The sequence below is a fragment of the Chanodichthys erythropterus genome, chromosome 17, assembly GCF_024489055.1.
Source record: "Chanodichthys erythropterus isolate Z2021 chromosome 17, ASM2448905v1, whole genome shotgun sequence".
NCBI lineage: Eukaryota > Metazoa > Chordata > Actinopteri > Cypriniformes > Xenocyprididae > Chanodichthys > Chanodichthys erythropterus.
This window is the reverse complement of record NC_090237.1, coordinates 10,762,290-10,782,469: the sequence shown is the minus strand read 5'-3', so window position 1 is coordinate 10,782,469 and position 20,180 is coordinate 10,762,290. Positions and strand designations below refer to the sequence as shown.

At 36.3% G+C, this 20,180-nt stretch overlaps 1 long non-coding RNA gene across 1 annotated transcript in view; it reads right to left on the bottom strand.

Annotated features, from left to right (window-relative positions):
- The window catches only part of LOC137005166 (uncharacterized), a 64,306-nt gene extending 44,375 nt beyond the window's left edge, over window positions 1-19,931 (bottom strand). The window contains exon 1 of the long non-coding RNA XR_010892213.1: window positions 19,807-19,931. This is a non-coding gene — a long non-coding RNA (uncharacterized lncRNA). The remainder of the gene's footprint in view (window positions 1-19,806) is intronic.
- Window positions 19,932-20,180: the final 249 nt, after the last annotated feature.

Sequence of the window (20,180 nt, the reverse complement as noted above, 5' to 3'; positions counted from 1 at the left end):
AATGAGAAGCCCTTTGTTTTATGTAGTTTACTCCACCATTTGCCTATCCATCCATATGTTAAGTGGTTGGTGGTGACACATAGTTATTTGCTGCAAAACAGTTTTTATCAAGTGTTTGATTTAAACTTTCTGAGAATAACCTGTGGCTCTACTCTGAAGTTACTTTTTCTTCATTTCTCCCACTATGTCCATTTAGCTTCAGTGTGAAGGTCCTGTTGGTGTTATGAAGAGTTGAAACTGAATCCCACGAAAGCTTTTGACAGTTAAGTAACAAGAAACTGATTCTGTTCACTATTCACTTGTCAGGGAGAACAATGGTACGGGGAAGCGTCCTTTGAGAGAGGCGAACCGGGGAAAGGGTTAAAACTGTCTTACTGTTCTCTATTGTGTGTGGGGAAGATTCTCCCACATCGCCTAGTGAGTTTTTACAAAGCCAGGCGCATTCTCACACAGGGCCCGGATCATATGGAATCCCGAGCAGATGGCCACATTCACTGGGACTGTGGGTCAAACATATGCTCTCCAGGCTCTTGTGTAGAATGGAATCCGTGAGCGGAAAGGAGTTCGCTGGGAGCTGGGGGTGGGGAACTCAACCTGGCTACTGTAAGACAATGAGGCAGGAGGGAAAAAAAAAAAAAAAACACTTGCAAGTTTTTTGGAATGAAACATTCTTGTGCAAAGGAATCATTTTGATAAGAGTTTTATGTTTAGATGATGTCTGTGACTATGTGATTTGAAGTACAAAGTCTTATCGCATATCTAGTAGTATACTGCTTCTGTTAGATTCAAATTACTTACTAACCTTTTAATTTTTTTTTTTTTTCATTTTAGTTATAGAAATTGGCTAAATAAGGAGACACAAAACAACTAAACTCTAATAACCACTTAAACCACACTGGGATACATTAAAACAAGATTCAGCTACATTAAATTATAGAACCAAAATGTCAGGGCAAGTTGTCACACATGTTTTATATGTTGTAGTTTTATAGTTTATCTGCCAAATATGAAGTTCACTGTTCTCTGATGTCAGTTAATGGTCAAATGACATGCAGGTAAGCAAATATATATATATTTATTTATTTATTTAGAAAATGATAAGTTTTATTTTGATTGTCTTCATTTTAAAATTATTTGTTTAAATTTTTTTTTTATTACTTAATACCTTTTCATTAAACTCACTAACTCCAATCTGGCAAACCCTGACGTAATGTAATATTTAATACACTTCATGTTGTTGATAATAAAGAATGGAATATACTTTCTTTCTCTTTGTATTTTTATATCAATATGGTACAAGATTATAAATGTGATAAATGAGTTAGGTCAAAAGTAATCTAAAAAAGTAATCTAAAAAGTAATGAAAAAGTAGTCACAAGTTCTGACTCAGAACACATTACCTACAATTTTTGACATATATATATATATATACACACACACACACACACACACACACACACACACACACACACACACACACACACACACACACACACACACACACACACACACACACACACACACACACACACACACACACACACACACACACACACACACACACACACACACACACACACAAATGGATTCTTTCTTTGTTGAATACAAAGTTCAGCATTTGTTTGAAGAAATCTGAAATCTTTTGTAACATTATTAATGCCTTTAATGTCAGTTTTGATCAATTTAATGCGTCCTTGCTAAAAAAAAATCTTACTGACCCCAAACTTTTAAACAGTAGCATATAGATTAGATAAAAATGATGGAAAACTTCACAGATATATACAACCAAGTAACCACCAGAGGTCAGTACAGTCATATTAAAGTGCCCCATATGTGACAAACATTGTTCATTCTCTGTTGTTAAAGTGCTCACAGTGCTCATCATGGCATAGTTAATAGCTTGTAACAGTGTTCTATCATATAGGCTACTGTAGTACTTTATATTTTATCTTATGTGTTTAACCGTGATTTTACCGAGTAATATTTTGTTGATCCTGGAACAACATTCCTGTCTGAAAATTTAGTCCTAACCATATCCTTAAACCCAACCCTACCTATAACTTATCCATACAATCAGAGGGAAATGAACACTGATGTAGAAGCATTTAACCCTGATTGTAAGCCTAAACTTGACATAAGCTGTAAACCCTCAAATCTGATTGGTTGATTGTAATTTTGTTCCAGGAACATTCTGTACTTGGTGAAATCACGTTCCTCATGACAAACAATGGGCAGTCAGCTGAAGTAGAAAACATATTAAATAGTCCATATTAAAAGAAAAGTAATTAGTATTGTATAAATTTAAATTTAAATCATTTATGTTTATGGGCTTTCCCTGTCATCAGATAACCCTTTACATTTATAAAGACAGCTGATGTCCTTTGGATATATATTTTTACTAGATGTTTTATAATGTTTATAACTTTCCCCAGGAAGAACTGCAACAGTATAGATTTAGACCTTATGACAGCAAAAGACATTAAAAAAAACATCTCAAGTTTTCATTAATGTCACAATTGGTCAGTTTCACTTCCCTTTTCTTCTTGGTTCATTTCCTACTTAAAGCAGTACCAGTGCTTTATAAAAGAGGAAGTGCATGTGGCCTGCATGACACACACAAACACACACACACACACACACACACACACACACACACACACACACACACACACACACACACACACACACACACACACACACACACACACACACACACACACACACACACACACACACACACACACACACACACACACACACACACACCATCTTTGTTCCAAAGGCTGGAAGATTATAGAAGATCAGAGGAGTAGCTGTATTATATTACACGTTTATATTGCAGTATATACATGTATAGGACCATTGAGAGAATATCGCTTCGTTCATTGAGAGAATATCGCATGATTTCCAGTTCAGATTTCAGAACAGATCATTCACATAACAAAAAAAAACATTCTTTCCCATAAAACGTTTGGATATTCCATAATTCTTTATTAGGGTGTTGTTTTAAATAACAACATCGTTCACTTTCTGATGTTTTTGGAAACTCACCAATTATTTCAGCTGCTGTTGTTTGAGAGCCAGGGGAAAGACATTTTTCATCATGCTACTTTAAAAGACAGCGATTTAAGAACACGTATAAAACAGTGGTGAATTTAAAGTAAGAAAGAAAAAGAAAACTCCCTCTCATGAGGAACAAACTGATTGAGTAACTCTGAGTGAACAGGATATTTCCAAATGATGTTTCCAAGGTTCTTTAGAGGTCAGTTTGAACATCCTCTCTGGAACTTAGAATGAAGAGAATGCACAAAGATTCCTTTAAGCACAGATCACAGGGACAAAAATTCACTGCATTAAAATATTTGAAAGGAAATGCAAGGAAAAAAAAAAAAAAACCAACAACCTCAAACTAGGCGTGAATCTCTTAAAAAATCTTTTTCAGCAGATGGTCATTCAAAGGAAGTCTTCTGAAAATGCTGTTCAACATCCTCAGGAGGCCAAATGAGCTGTTGTGTTTAATCAAGCCTGTGTTGGTGATTGAGGTTACTAAGAATGTATTGGAAAACAACAAAATCACACCAGTGTAGTTCGAAAGTGCTAGTATTTGTAGTAAAAGCACAGTAACCACAACACTTTTTTACCACAGTAACTTTAGTTTTACTGTAATAGGTGTAGTAAAATGATGGTAGCCACAAAACTTACCATGCTTTTACCCCAGTATCGGTAGCTTGACCATGCTATGTGTAGTAAAAGCACATTTATTTATTTTATTTTATTTATTTATTTTATTAATTTTCTAGCAACAAATATTCAAATACACAATTTAAATTAAAACAATAAATATTTATAAAATAAATAAATACATTTATAAATAAAAATAAAAAATAAATACATAAATTTTAAAAACTAAAATAATAATACATTAACAAATAGATCAAATGACTAGTTCAAATTGACATTGTTGGAGTTATATTTTATAAAATATTATATGAGCTGTTGTATTTTCTATTCAAGCAAAATTAGCAAAATTTCAGGCTGATTGGTGTATTGCATTAAATTTCCAGGTAAATACACAATTTAAATGAATGAATGAATGACAAACAAACAAATACTTCAAAATACTACATTAATTGTTGACACTGTTGTATGATTTTAATTGTTGGATACAGTTGAGAAGGTCAAGACCTCTAATGTAACACATGCAGGCCAAAATCATGAAACCACTTACTTTTCATAGGTCAATGTTATGTAACATAATAGTCTAAAATCTAACATATATAAATGTTCTCACTACAAAAAACAACAACAACTGTGTGCCAAAATCATGAAAAAGTGCCCCAGACGCCCTAAAAAAAAACCCCTGAACAAAACGTTTAGATCTTGATGCCTTTTCCTCATGAGAAACAAAGTCTGGTTTTGTAATCTTTGAGGTTTTATGTGAGGTGCAGTGCAGGGAGAGGAAATAAGGCCACAGATGGAGGCAGCAAAAGGGAGGAGAGCAAAGGGAGGCTGCTGCTGTTTTCAGAGCCTCTCTGGGCTGAATGGCACTCTTTGTGATCCTGTCACAACTCCACATCCCACATGTGTTTCAGAAGCAGCAGCCCCCCCACTGCTGACGAAGGCTCTTTAGGAGAGAGAGAGAGAGAGAGAGAGAGAGAGAGCGAGAGCGCGGCCACCAGAGGACAGGTCTCCTAACCTCTGCGTGTGTTTTTAAAGCAACCCGACTTCCAATCACATTTCACTGCATGTGTGGATTTGTCTCAGTGCCCTAGGCTTCAGAAACTCAAAAGTTGCAAAATTTTGTTCCCGATCCACTGTATGAAAACATGTTTTCCGAAATGTGTAGGCTACTTGCTGCTTAAACAGAAAACTCCCTCACAGAAAAACTGTTAATGTGTCCATTATATGCCAGGTTTTATAGTTAGATGGCGTTTTAATGTATTGTATCTGTTTGGGTGTTTTTTGAGTGTTATGTCTCACTTTGAAATTCCCAGCACATACAGTCAAACCAAAATGTATTCAGGCTCCTTGAACATTTTATTCATTAATACAGTTTATTCACTATAGTTTAAAAAAGCGGTAATAAAAAATTAGAAGATCTCAGAGTTAAACTGTGTCAGAAAAAATTATAAGGTACGAGAGGCTGTGCTGTATCGTGAATAAGTCACGGCTGAAGGGCGTTATTAGGCACGATGCGAAGTGGAGTGACTTAAAGGGATAGTTCACCCAAAAATGAAAATTTGATGTTTATCTGCTTACCCCCAGTGCATCCAAGATGTAGGTGACTTTTTTTCTTCAGTAGAACACAAATTATGATTTTTAACTGCAACCGTTGCCGTCTGTCAGTCAAATAATAGCAGTGATTGGGAACTTGAACAATAAAAGTTGAAAAAACTTCCATAGACAAATCCAAATTAAACCCTGCGGCTCGTGACGGCACACTGATGTCCTAAGACACGAAACGATCGGTTTGTGCGAGAAACCGAACAGTATTTATATAATTTTTACCTACACCACTATGTCCAACTTCGTTCAGCTTCCTGTTAGTGTTCAATTGTTCTTATTGTTCAAGTTCCCAATCACTGCTATTATTTGACTGACAGACGGCAGCGGTTGCAGTTAAAAATCATAATTTGCGTTCGACTGAAGAAAAAAAGTCCTCTACATCTTGAATGCACTGGGGGTAAGCAGATAAACATCAAATTTTCATTTTTGGGTGAACTATCCCTTTAATCACAATACAGCACAGCCTTCCGTACCTTATTGCTTTTATAAAACAGTTACCACACAATACAAATATTAAAGCCAAAAATACGTATTAGTGCAACTTTCATGAATTAAACTTTCACCAAAAGCCTTCCTTCCGCCCGAAAAATAGTCACTGACTGTGAACAGCAACAGAAGTTACATTATTATGCCATTAGATGGCGGCAAAGACTGTCTTTATGAGTGTGTCAGTCAGCAGCGAAGACTTTTATATTGAAAAGACTGAATTGTTGTGAACACAGAAGAAGACGCAACTGACAAATGCTTTGACTAGTGCTGTCAGTCACGGGAAAACCCCTTAACTGTTAAAAGGACAGGATAATATATCGGACATTTAAACAGATTTTTTATTATGAACATAGGACTGACCTGAAGGAAAATGCTAAATGTGAATGCAGATCACTTGATCTCTTTCTCACAATACTCTTCTACATAATACAGTGAGCTTCAATGAACAATATCAACTAAGAACATACAGTTTACGTTGCTAAGAGTGGTTGCTAAGGGTGTTGTGTAGTGATACACAGAGCTGTTGGGTGAAGCGGTCATAGCCGTGTTTTATTGTGAATAAAACACAGCTATTGAACAATCAGAATCAAGGACTGGAACTAAACGTTTTATAATCTTAATTATGTCAGATAACACTTAAGCAAAACATGGTCAGGTCAAAGTGTCTGAAATGTGTATCAATTTTACTGGTAGTCCACTGTATGAAGAATTTTTGGGTATAATATGTCATAGTTAACTTTATTTTGCTATCCTCACTTACATAAATGAATAGTGTCCTGCACCCACTAGTAAAAATATATCAAAAATATAAAACATTTTTTTGGTTTGACTATATATATATATATATATATATATATATATATATATATATATATATATATATATATATATATATATATATATATATATATATATACAGTCATTTGACTGCATTCATAATTTGAAACATCAAATTAAGAGGTTGTATATATATACATATATCATGATTAATCAACAATTTAATATAAATTATTACAAAAGGCAGGCATATTACTTTAGTACAAAATAAATAGAGTATAAATTATATATGTATAAATATTTATATTTAATTTTTTTTAAATATTTATATTTATTTAATTAAATGCACATACAGTCAAATGAATATGTATGTGTGTACGTGTATATATATATATATATATATATATATATATATATATATATACATACACTTCATATGTTAAATATAGTCATATATATATATATATATATATATATATATATATATATATATATATATATACTATTTATATGAATATATTTAACATATGAAGTATTTAAATAAAATGTAATTACATTAACAAATGAAGTAAAATAAATGTCTACTAAAATATATCTGCTTATTCAGCCTTTACCCTTTTAACATGAAAGGAACATAATAATGAGAGAAAAACCTTTCACTTAGCATTTGCGCAAGCCTTCCTCAAACATTAAACCCAATCAGGGTCACAAGAGCTTCGCTTGAGAAGTCAAAAAATAAACCCTGAAAGAACTGGCCTGGTTCTTCTGAGAAATTGTGCAAGCCAGTGGTGCAAGAGCTAGCATGCTGCCTAGCAATGAGCACTGTGTTTTGACTAGGGGGCTGTCTGTGTAAACAAAGTGAGAGTAAACAGAGTAAAGGAAGTGTAGTGTGACCTCACACCTGATGTGAACGCAGACGTACATACTGACATCAACCGAAGACACATTGCGGCAAGGGAAAGCACTCTTGGATACCAATTCACATGCACCGATACCACAATGCTGATCTTACTATGACTTTTTTCTCATGGGAACCTAAAGGTGTAACCTAATTTGGCAGATAATACCAGTCTTGTCTAGGCCAGTTTTGACGATATGAGTTTGCCAATAACCTGTGCTGATTCAGCAAAGGATCTAAAATTCCCTAGATATGTATGATCTCAGGTTTATATACACTCCCGTCGGCAGGCAAGTTTCCTTTGTGAGTGAGTGACTAGTCTATGCAACACTACGACAAAATATGTCTGAAAGTTTCCTTTGAGACCCTTGTTATTGGTCTCTAAAGATTGTTTTTACCCTGTTTCCTCAGACGTTTCCTCTCTGATTGCAAAATACTGTTGTAGCTGCTAGAATGGAATAGCTTTGCACTTCTGAGGTGGAAATAGGTAAGCAGAGTCACGCAGCTGTTGCAGAAGTGGTTACAGTCACTCCACCGCTGAGCAGCAGAATGGAACCATATCAGGTGGTTTAAATCAGAGGTGCTTTTGTTTGAAAAGCGCTGAAGGCTTGACTGAATGAATGTTTCAGAAATGTTTCAGAAATGGCCTTTTACCTGTATATTTCCAAAAGTTCTTAATTTAGAGTCAGTTCTTCAAACAGCCTCTTTTGCTCTCCATTTTCCCTTTTGTTATTGTCATCATTAATGGTGTTTTCTAAGGCAAGCATCATTATTCCTGCTGCCTATACTTAGGGCTAGGGGTTTTCAAAATTTTACCTTTTTTTTTTTTGACCCGGTGGATAATAAGACATGAGTGGGTTTGTCTTACTTGGACAAGTTAGTCTACACAGAACACCTCCAACTGCATAGCAATGCATTCCGAACATCCTAGCAACATAGCAGCTGCATAGCAGTGTACCAACAACCACTCAGCTCGCCTTAGCAACACACTAACAACTCTTTTTACTTTAGCCAGAAAGTAACCATCTAGCAGCTACCCAGAACAACCTAGCAACCCCATGACAACACCTAAAACCACTTAACAACCACTCAGATCGCCTTAGCTACACATAGCAACACACAAACAACTCTTTTTACTTTGGCCAGAAAATAACCTTCTAACAGCTACCCAGAACACCCTAGCAACCGCATAGCAACACACTAAAAACCACTTAGAACCCCTTACCAACTGCAGAGCAATGCACTAAAAACCACTCTGAATATCATAGCAGATACATAGCAACACACTCTCTTGGGTAACCATCTAGCAGCTACCCAGAACACCCTAGCAACTGCATAGCAACACTTAAAAAAACACTTACAACCCCTTAGAAGCCGCATAGCAGTGTACCAACAACCACTCAGATCACCTTAGCAACACTAACAATTTTTTTACTCCTGCCAGTAAGTAACCATCTAGCAGCTACCCAGAACAACCTAGCAACCACATAGCAACACACTAATAAACACTTAGAACCCCTTAGCAACTGCATAGCAGCACTCTAACAACGACTCAGAATATCCTAGCAACTACATAGCAACGCATTCTCTTGTGTAACCATCTAACAGCTACCCAGAACACCCTAGCAACTGCATAGCAACCCCTTAGCAGCTGCATAGCAGTGTACCAGCAACCACTCAGATCACCTTAGCAACACACTAACAACTCTTTTTACTTTGGCCAGAACGTAACCAACTAGCAGCTACCCAGAACAACCTAGCAACCCTATAACAACACCTAAAACCACTTAGAACCCCTTAGCGACTGCATAGCAGTGCACTAACAACCACTCAGATCGCCTTAGCAACACATAGAAACAAACAACTCTTTTTTATGGAAAATAACCTGCTAGCAGCAACCCAGAACACCATAGCAACCACATAGCAACACTCTAAAAAACAATTAGAACCCCTTACCAACTGGATAGAAATGCACTAACAACCACTCTGAATATCATAGCAACTACATAGTAACTCACTCTCTTGAGTAACTATCTAGCGGCTACCCAGAACACCCTAGCAACTGCATAGCAGCACACTAAAAACCTCCCTGAATATCCCAGCAACTGCATAGCATCGCAATAATAGCCACTCAGATTGCCTTAGCAACCACATAGCAACATACTAAAAAAACACTTAGAACACATTAGCAACCACATAGTAATGCACTAACATCCACTCTGAATATCATAGCAACTACATAGCAACGCACTCTCTTGAGTAACTATCTAGCGGCTACCCAGAACACCCTAGCAACTGCAGAGCAACACATTAAAAAATTAGCAGCTGCATAGCAGCGTGCCACCAGCCACTCAGATTGCCTTAGCAACACACTAACAACATTTTACTTCTGCCAGTAAATAACCATCTAGCAGCTACCCAGAACACCCTAGCAACTGCATAGCAACACACAAAAAAACAATTATAACCCCTTAGCAACTGCATAGCAGCACACTAACAACCACTCATTTCACCTTAGCAACACATAGCAACACACAAACAACTCTTCTTAATTCGGCCAGAACGTAACCAACTAGCAGCTACCCAGAACAACCTAGCAACCCTATAACAACACCTAAAACCACTTAGAACCCCTTAGCGACTGCATAGCAGTGCACTAACAACCACTCAGATCGCCTTAGCAACACATAGAAACAAACAACTCTTTTTTATGGAAAATAACCTGCTAGCAGCAACCCAGAACACCATAGCAACCACATAGCAACACTCTAAAAACCAATTAGAACCCCTTACCAACTGGATAGAAATGCACTAACAACCACTCTGAATATCATAGCAACTACATAGTAACTCACTCTCTTGAGTAACTATCTAGCGGCTACCCAGAACACCCTAGCAACTGCATAGCAGCACACTAAAAACCTCCCTGAATATCCCAGCAACTGCATAGCATCGCAATAATAGCCACTCAGATTGCCTTAGCAACCACATAGCAACATACTAAAAAAACACTTAGAACACATTAGCAACCACATAGTAATGCACTAACATCCACTCTGAATATCATAGCAACTACATAGCAACGCACTCTCTTGAGTAACTATCTAGCGGCTACCCAGAACACCCTAGCAACTGCAGAGCAACACATTAAAAAATTAGCAGCTGCATAGCAGCGTGCCACCAGCCACTCAGATTGCCTTAGCAACACACTAACAACTTTTTTACTTCTGCCAGTAAATAACCATCTAGCAGCTACCCAGAACACCCTAGCAACTGCATAGCAACACACAAAAAAACAATTATAACCCCTTAGCAACTGCATAGCAGCACACTAACAACCACTCATTTCACCTTAGCAACACATAGCAACACACAAACAACTCTTCTTAATTCGGCCAGAAATTAACAATCTAGCAGCTACTCAGAACACCCTAGCAACTGCATAGCAGCACATAAAAAAACAATTATAACCCCTTAGCAACTGCATAGCAGCACACTAACAACCACTCATTTCGCAACACACAAACAACTCTTTTTAATACGGCCAGAAAATAACAATCTAGCAGCTACTCAGAACACCCTAGCAACTGCATAGCAACACACTAAAAAAACACTTAGAACCCCTTAGCAACTGCATAGCAACACACTAACAACCACTCCGATCGCCTTAGCAACACATAGCAACACACTAAAATACACTTGACTATAAAATAAACTACTCTGAGAAATATATTCAATAAAGTATAAGAAGCATGACAACTTCAACCGCTCTTATGTTGTTGGGTGTTTGCTAATGCTTAGCTCTGCTGTTGACAGAGCAGATGGTGAATAATTTGCACTGGTTTAAACATGCCTTTTAAAATTCTGAAATAATGGAGACTCTCTGAGCACTTAGTTCGCCATGTAGATCCCTTAGAGAAAGCAGTCAATGTCTTTTTCCTGGAAGAGGGCTGCTTTAGTGAGCAAAATCTAGAAGCAGAAAAATTCCCCATTGAAACAGTCTGTTTTACAGCTAATAATACTTAATCTCATTATTCCTTTTCTATCATCTGATGGCAGGTAATTTCCACGACGGATCATTTTCTGAGCAGTGGGAAGGAATTTGCCCTTGCCTGCAAAAACCGCCTCTGTGTGCGACGAAGAGAGCGTCTGCGGAAAGTGCCCCTTTCAAACTCCACTCACATTCATACTTCCCTCTCAAAATTCACACACCTGTTCAAATACCCAGCCTCAGTGGCCATAAAGAGGAATTGTTCACCACCATACACTTGCAATGTCATGTGCAGTATTTCAGAATACCCAAGAGGGAACTTATTTTAGACTCAACATAAACAAGATTGTAATTACTTGTTTGAAGTCTGACCATCTGGCCATATGCTGAGGCTGGTTTCATGTCTCATGCTGAAAAGCTGTTTCACATGCCTCGAAAAAAATCATGCCTCAGCAAAACAATCTGGAGCACATGTATGGGTTTCTGGCTATGTATATATGAGAAAATATAACTAAAATTATTATAAAAGAATGCATATATGTATATTAGGGCTGTCCATTTAACATGTTTACTTAGTTTACTTAATTAGTTATGGAAAAAAATGACACGTTAAAATTACAAATGCAATTATTGCACCCGCCCCGCTTCAGACATGCAAAGTTGCCCTTGATTTCCACCAGGGGGCACTCCTTCCGTCTTGGTTATCTCACCATGGACCACTTTTCCCACAACCCATTGCCCGGATTCATTATTATGCCTGATTACATCCAGCTGTGCCTCATCATTTTGTCAACCCTGCCTATTTAAACAGAGGCTGTGTCCAAAATTGCCCCCATACCCTTAAATAGGGCACTATTTGAGGGACAGCCATTTGTAGTGGTGTCCGAAACCATAGTGGACGTCATTGAGCGCACTCATTCAATCCCACAGTGCACTAAAATAATGAGTGTACAACTGATGTACGCTCAATGGCTAGAGAATACCCATAACACACTGTCAGAGTCGCGCGTCGACTGAATTCCCACATCTGACCAGAAGATGGCACTTTTCCAAACGGCTGATCCAATGTGGCTACAGTGTAATATCATCAAAGTCCCTTTAAGACAAGTCATTTCACTCGGCGGCCATCTTTGAAACGCCTCTCGGGCATCCATGGCATCCATGCAACTCCTATCTCTTTGAATGGGGAAACATCAAATTCTCCAAAGCTGTTTGCCAAGCTTTCGATTAAATTTCATATTTAAAATCACCAATGAAATCTGACAACAACTGTCTCATAATTTTTTTTCCAAACGCTCGAATCATGACAAAAAAACTGTATTTTTTAGGCTGGATCAAGCTAATGCGCATGCGCAGACCTAAATGCGCGTCTTTTGTGCGTCATTTCGGAGGCGCGCGTCTGACTGTTTCTATAGAAACCAGAGCTTCTAACGGCCGCTACAGTGATGCGATGACTTTACCAGTCGGCGATTGGCTCTTATTTTGAAGGCGGGACTTATCCGCCATATTGCGCGTTACACTTTTTCCCATTCAAAACAATACGAGTGACAAGTCTTGTGTTATTTTATAGTCTTTGATATCATATAGGTATAAATTCCTTTTTAATTGAATATGGTAGAGTTCAAGATAAATCTTGATAAATCTTACTAGAGCTGCCAGTTTGCTAAGTTTCAAATGATTATTAAACAGCAAGCACTTACTATGCAAAAGCGGCAGCCCTTCCGATGCACTCAGTGTCCGAATTCACTCCCTCAAGTGGACTATATTAGTGGAGTAATGTAGGGAATAGTGAATGAGAGTATAGGGGGTGATTTCGAACATAGCACATGTGTGTTCATTCCCCCATTGCGAAGTCTTGTTTAGTGTCGCACTGCATTTCTGAGCGTTATCCTGGATCCCTTGTCTTGGTTTTGATCTTCTGCTTGTCTCCCTGGATTTCCCTGTGTCTTGGACATTGTTTTATGTTTGGACTGTTTGCCCATGGTTTTGACCTTATGCTTGTTTTATGGATTACGATTATGGATTTCCCTTAATAAAGCTGCAATATCACACGAGTGCAAATGTGATACTGATTTTATACAACAGTTAAATAAATAGTAAGTTAATATTGTTATATTTTAGACATAATATTGTCTGTTTTTGCTTAATTTTGCCAACAAAATCATTATATAGAAAGCCAGCGCAGAACGATTGTGTGTCTCAGAGCAGCACAGCGGTGTTTCCTTTCTGAATTAATCCGCGTCTTGAGCGAATCAATTGGGTTTACCAATGATTCAATGGCTCATTTACTTCATTCCTAATTTACTCAGCCATTTGAACAAATCGAATGAATGAATGAAAGCTACTTTTTGTAATGTCCATTTGATGCTTTTCTTATTTAACACAATAATGACTTTATCTTCTGGGGGTAATTTCTTGATGTGCGATTAATTAGAGATTAATTACATTAATCACCATATTGTGTAATTATTAAAAAATATAATTGCTTGACAGCCCTAACATAAGATTAAAATAAGTATATTTACAAAAATGTGTACATTTTTAGTTTTTTTTCCCCTCATTATTTACTCATATTTTTATATATAAAATATATGGGTGTAAGGACAATAATTTAATGGCGTGACTACATTAACTAATTGACTTATAACTCACACACCAGAAGATTCATACATGAGTATTGTAATGTATACAGTGTTCTAATTATTAAGCTATTTAGCAGTTGATTCATCACTAATTAATCATTACTGAGACATATTGACTTGTTCTGTAGCCAGTTCGAAACGTGACAATTTGGTGCCAATACACTTTTGTTTAATCATTCACAGTTTTTGCTTTATATTGATTACTTGCACACTGAATAAATCCTAATATGGGAATAAAACAGTTCTGCAAGCAACAGTCTAGCATTATCTTTCATGAGGGAACCTGAAACAGGAAGAAACAGAACTTCTGCACATTTGAGACAGAGAACAATATGTTTTCTTTTATATTTAGACCTACTCATGCTGTTTTGTCGTATTGTACAAAGAACATGACGTACACGTCCACAAGTGAGTCAAACAGGCGAACTGTCAGGCAAACCTATCCAAAGAAGATAATGGTTCAATGTCTTTTTACCATTTTTCTCAGTTAGATTTTGTACTCTTTTTCATTTACGCACATAAACCTTTCTTTGATACAAATGTAGTGTATTTTTTCTGGTCTAGTCACATAACAAGCAGTATTTTACAAGAAGTACTTTCAAAGTTGTGTGAATTTGTTCACAAGATGTACAACATGTTTAACTTTATTATCTATAAAGATTCTTGTATACAGTGGCCCACCAAAAAGTATTTTAAAACTTAAGACACAGTTTAAATTAACTGCTTACATTAGACAACAAAACACCAAAACCAATTGGCATCTGATAACTGCAACTGGCATCTGCAACCCATTCATCTGATGGTACTGCTGTTAACCAACTAATCGAAAGATTATTTTAGTGCATGAAGTCATTTCCTCAGGTTCACATAAACGTCTGAGCAGAGTAACCACAGATTAAGTTTAACATATTATGTTTGTCAATTAGAAAGTGTCCAAACACATCTTGTCATTTTGAATATTTCTGTTGTTTTATGATTGAAAACTTAACAAACTTCTTTTTGTGAAATACTTTTCTTTAAAAATGTGCTTCTACTTCAGTATAAATGTTGTATTTTTGTTCAAACAAATCATATTTTACATATCTTACAAACATATTGTTGATGACATTGGTGGCTAATAGCAAATTACCACTTTAATCAAAGGAAACCATCACATTAGGGTGGTACTTTTGGTAGAAATTATGATTTGATAATTTGATAAGTGAAGACACAAGTAACCAGACTGATGATTTTATAAAGAGATGACACCACACAATACAAATATTAAAGCCAAAAACATGTATCAATGCAACTCTATGAAGTAAACCTTCACTAAAGCCTTCCTTCCACCGGAAAAAATAGTCCCTGGCCGTGAACAGCAACAGAAATTACATTATTACGCCATAAGATGGCAGCAAAGACTTTATGTCTTTAAGTCTTTATAAGTGTGTCAGGCTGTAGCTAAGACGTTTACATTGAAAAGACTGAATTGTTGTGAACACGGAACAAGACGCAACTGACAAATGCTTTAACTAGCGCTGTCAGTCACGGGAAAACCCCTTAACTGTTAAAAGGACAGGATAATACATCGGATTTAAACTGATTTTTTATTATGAACATAGGACTGACCTGAAGGAAAATGCTAAATCTGAATGCAGGTAATAAACTCGCTCACTCAATCTTTTCCTCTTCTACATAAAACAGTGAGCTTCAATGAACAATATCAATTGAGAACATAGAGTTTACGTTCCTAAGTGTGGTTACTAAGGGTGTTGTATAGTGATACGGTCATATATATATATATATATATATATATATATATATATATATATATATATATATATATATATATATATATAGTAATTATATACTATATATATTGTTTAATATATAACAATTATATATTATTGTTTTATATAGCAATTGCCTTTTGTACTTATTATTTTGGTATACAAAAGTGTTTTATACATAGATAATATATATAATTAACATTAATAACAATAATAAAAAAGAAACAAATATTATCACTATCACTATTGATTACAATAAAATATACAAATATACTGAAAAAATGTATCTAGACACCACTATATTTTATAAATAATTTCTGTGGTCGCAAAAAAAAAAAAAAAAAAAAAAAAAAAAAAATGGTGGTCAACACTCCAGCTTACATTAACTGATTTTAAAAAACCTGTTAAAACAAAGTCAAGGTTTTCTGAACTTTGTTGTTCAGTAATAATTTGTATCATTGCTTTCGTATCTTATCAGTTTAGATAAGTATTATGATATATTTAAGTATAGGTCCAAATATATTTTTGCAAAAAAAGAAAAAAAGGAACAGGAAGCAGAAGCGAAGACGCTCCATACGGCCTTGATTTCAGGCCGAAAGCAGAGCGAAGGAAAAGGGGGAAATAGTTGCCGACTGACGTCAACACTGAGCGGTGGAAGTGCCTTCCTTTTATAGACATGCTCTCTTTGGTACATTCCTTACTCTAGCAGTGCTCGTCCCAGCAGCCCTAGGGAGGAGAGGTCCTGCTTGGTTGTGACGCAAAAGCGAAGACAGTGAAGAGAGAGATGAGGGAAAAACCCACTCTTAATACTAACTTTTACTTTTACCCTCTGGCCATGTCAAGGTGTGGTATTATTACAAGAAGGCTTACAGATATTTTCGCATATAAGGGTCACAGCTACGAGTATGGTAAAATACAAACGGGATACTTTGAATGCCATATAATATCCCATTTGAAACAACTCAAGTGCTTAATTCAGTTTTCCTAAAATAGGTGTGTTTTACAGGAAGTTTTCATAGGATTGTAACGTTCGAAATGGAAACACTCCCTCCAGTCAGCAGCGAGAATACTTTACCACAGATGCAAGACATTTGGCAGTGACCGACTGTGATTTAAGCAATCTCTCACTCGGCTCTCATATTTTCGGCCACATGTGTTCCTTCCACACTCATTGCTTGGGATCTGACCTCGTATTGTTCTTGGCAGGCAAATCCTTGACAGGCTTAGACAGCAACTAGCACAGGCAGAATAAAAGCCAGATGCGTTTCCATGACGCTGTGCACGTCTGCACCGAGCCGAGTTGTGCAATTCCCTTTATGCTACTTGAAGCAGAAAAGCAATTTCCACAATCTTAACCTTGCCCCAGCTGAGACTTTAGAGCACACCTTGAAAAGCTGAAATCACGTGGATAATGTGAAACCCCTCTTAGGACTTCCTGCAAACAGAATATCAGGAATATTCTGGGTTCAAGTCAAGTTTATTAGACTGTACTTGTGGCATAATGTGTATTACCGTAATGTTTATTACTCTTTAGCAACAGCCTGAGTTACAATGAAAGTGAATCCGTAAATGTTAAAATACCCATTGTTTCAACAGTATAGCCACAAGACACAAGCTATATGTGTGTTAACTATTGCTGTCAAATCGATTAATCGCGATTAATCGCATCTAACATAAAAGTCTGTAAATAAAATATATGTGTGTGTGTGTGTATACATATACTGTATACACACACACACACACACACACACACTTACAAACATTTGTTAGATGCGATTAATCTCGATTAATCACGATTAATCGTTTTGACAGCACTAGTTTTAAAGGATTAGTTTCATTTCAGCTTTATAATGGCAGCGAGCAATACCAACGAGTATGAGTATGATCCATCATTCAACTTACGAAGAAAGTGTAAACTGCCGTTGCGTCAGTTAAGCTTTTTCCATAAGTTGAATAGGGAAGGCACAGGATGTATCGTAAGCTTTCTGAACTGCGAGAGTTTTACACTTTCTTCGTAAGTAGAATACGGAAGGCGGTCTGGCGGAAGCCAGATATTTTACTTCATAACTTGTTAAATCATTTTTTTTTTTTTTTTTTTTTTTTTTTACACAAACGCATCGCTTCGCTTCAGAAGGACTTTATTGACCCCCTGGAGCTGTGTGAAATATGTTTATGATGGATGGATGTGGATGGAAGTACTTTCTTCAGCTCATACTTCTTGTTATCGCTCACTGCAATTATAAAGCTCGTCAGGATATTTATTAATATATCTCAGATTGTGTTCATGAGAAAGGAGAAAGTCATAGGATGGCTTGAGGGTGAGTACAGCTCAGGGTAATTTTCATTTAAAAGTGAACTAACCCTTTAACATAATTTTAGTGTGAAAAAATCACATACTAACCTTTTCTGTGAAGTTCACTACATGTCAATGCAACACTGTAAACCCTAAAATGACCATAACAATTAGGAGATTGCTCCAATAAAATGCAAATTCTAACAGATTTTTAATGTGCTTGTAAAATGATAAGCTTTAAACCTTTCAAAAATGGGCTCCATTTACTTCCTTTGTATAAGTGCCTCATGATTATTGCTCTTTTTTTTGTGTGGTAATCAATATTATGCCACAAATGCTGTTGATTGAGCTTCATTTTTATGTTGAACCCAGACTGGAATGTTCCTTTAAGGCCACTGTTGTTCTCGATCTCTTGCATTTGGCCATTTTCATGGTAATTTGATAAGGTTAGCTTATAAAATCTAACCGATGGAACATTAACAGAAGTCTGTGTTCACTTTTCTATTCATTATTTATTCATTGAACACAAACGTATTGCAACAAGCAGGTTAAACATTAAACATCTACGATCCAGGCAGTTACTAACACAGTGCATTGTAGTGTGTCTTGAAACAGGTGAAAGGTTAGAGTACTTTATAAAACACTATGGTCTGTTAAACATTGATAGAATTGGGTGGATGGGTACCGTAACCAGAAACAAATTCAATCATGGGTTTTGTTTTGAACAATGGCTTACGCATTTATAGTCCAAGAGTTAAACAGTTAAAGTTATGAGTTCAGAAATGATGAATTTCACGTCACATCAGTCACCTTTTAGACCAAAAGTTAGATGTAACTAACAAAACATTATGACTTTAGGTTTGTTTGATTAACCCCATGGTAACTGTTTGTTGCTCTCTACTTCCTTCTTTTGTTGTTTCTGCCCATGAGACTTCCTCATTTCCTTTCTTTTTTTTTGCTTTTTTATTAAAAAACAATTTCATTGTTTTATATTCTCAGTATGGATCTTATTTGGTTTCTTTTCATCTAAATGTTACCAAATATTCAGGATTCAGGGTGCCCATGTGTAATAATCTCCAAATCAACCATTGAAAACACAGGTTGGTTAACCATTAATCTGAATTTTGGGGGGTATACGTGTCCCTCTCAATGTCTTAAATGGGTTTGTCCAAAGAAAACACCTAAAAAGATGTATAACGAACTGTAACATTTCAAACGTATAAAAGTGTGATAATAAAACCAGATATACAGCCTATATAATTGTTGGTGTAAGTGACAAAGGCCGTTTGAGAAGCTATTTAATGCATGGCCTTTTGTAACTATCTACTTCCTCATCGAAACCACTGACTCTATTTTGGAGAACTGTGTTTTCTTTATATTCTTTAACAGTGACATGTCTAGAGGAGCTAGACAATATATTCAGTTTATAATCAACAGTAAGCATTTAGATCTGTGCTTTTACCTTTGAGAAGTTAGTCACAGATGACTAAAACGATAACAAAGCAAACCTGTTGATAAAATGTGACTTTTTATGAAACACCCTTTTTAAAATTAGCAGGGTGTACATTCTGAGCTGGTTAAATAAGCTTCTTTTCTACCCAGGGAGAGCTGTCAAAGTACAGAAGCATTAGTAAACAGTGAGGTAATCACAAGCTACTCACTGTTATTGCAATTTTCAGGCCTGGCTTTACTGTGTGGTACAACAGCTGCCACTGTTTGCTGTGTCAAGCGCACCAATAGCGTCCTAAAGCACATTGAAAAGAAGAGAGAAGGAGAAGACAGGCCATTTGTGTGTTCGTCTGGTTATTTGCTTTTTACTGGACTGCCACTGTTGTTATGGTTACACATCCTGTGTGTGTTCTGGCTTAGAAGACGAGAGTAGCGTAATAGACTATAAAGTTCATTTAACTCTTAAATGTGACAAAGGCTTTTACACCACAAATATTAACCGTTTAGTAACTTACCCACAGAACTAGAAACTTTACTGCTTGGAATGACAGAGAACTTTTTATTTTTATTTTTTGTCAATTTGATC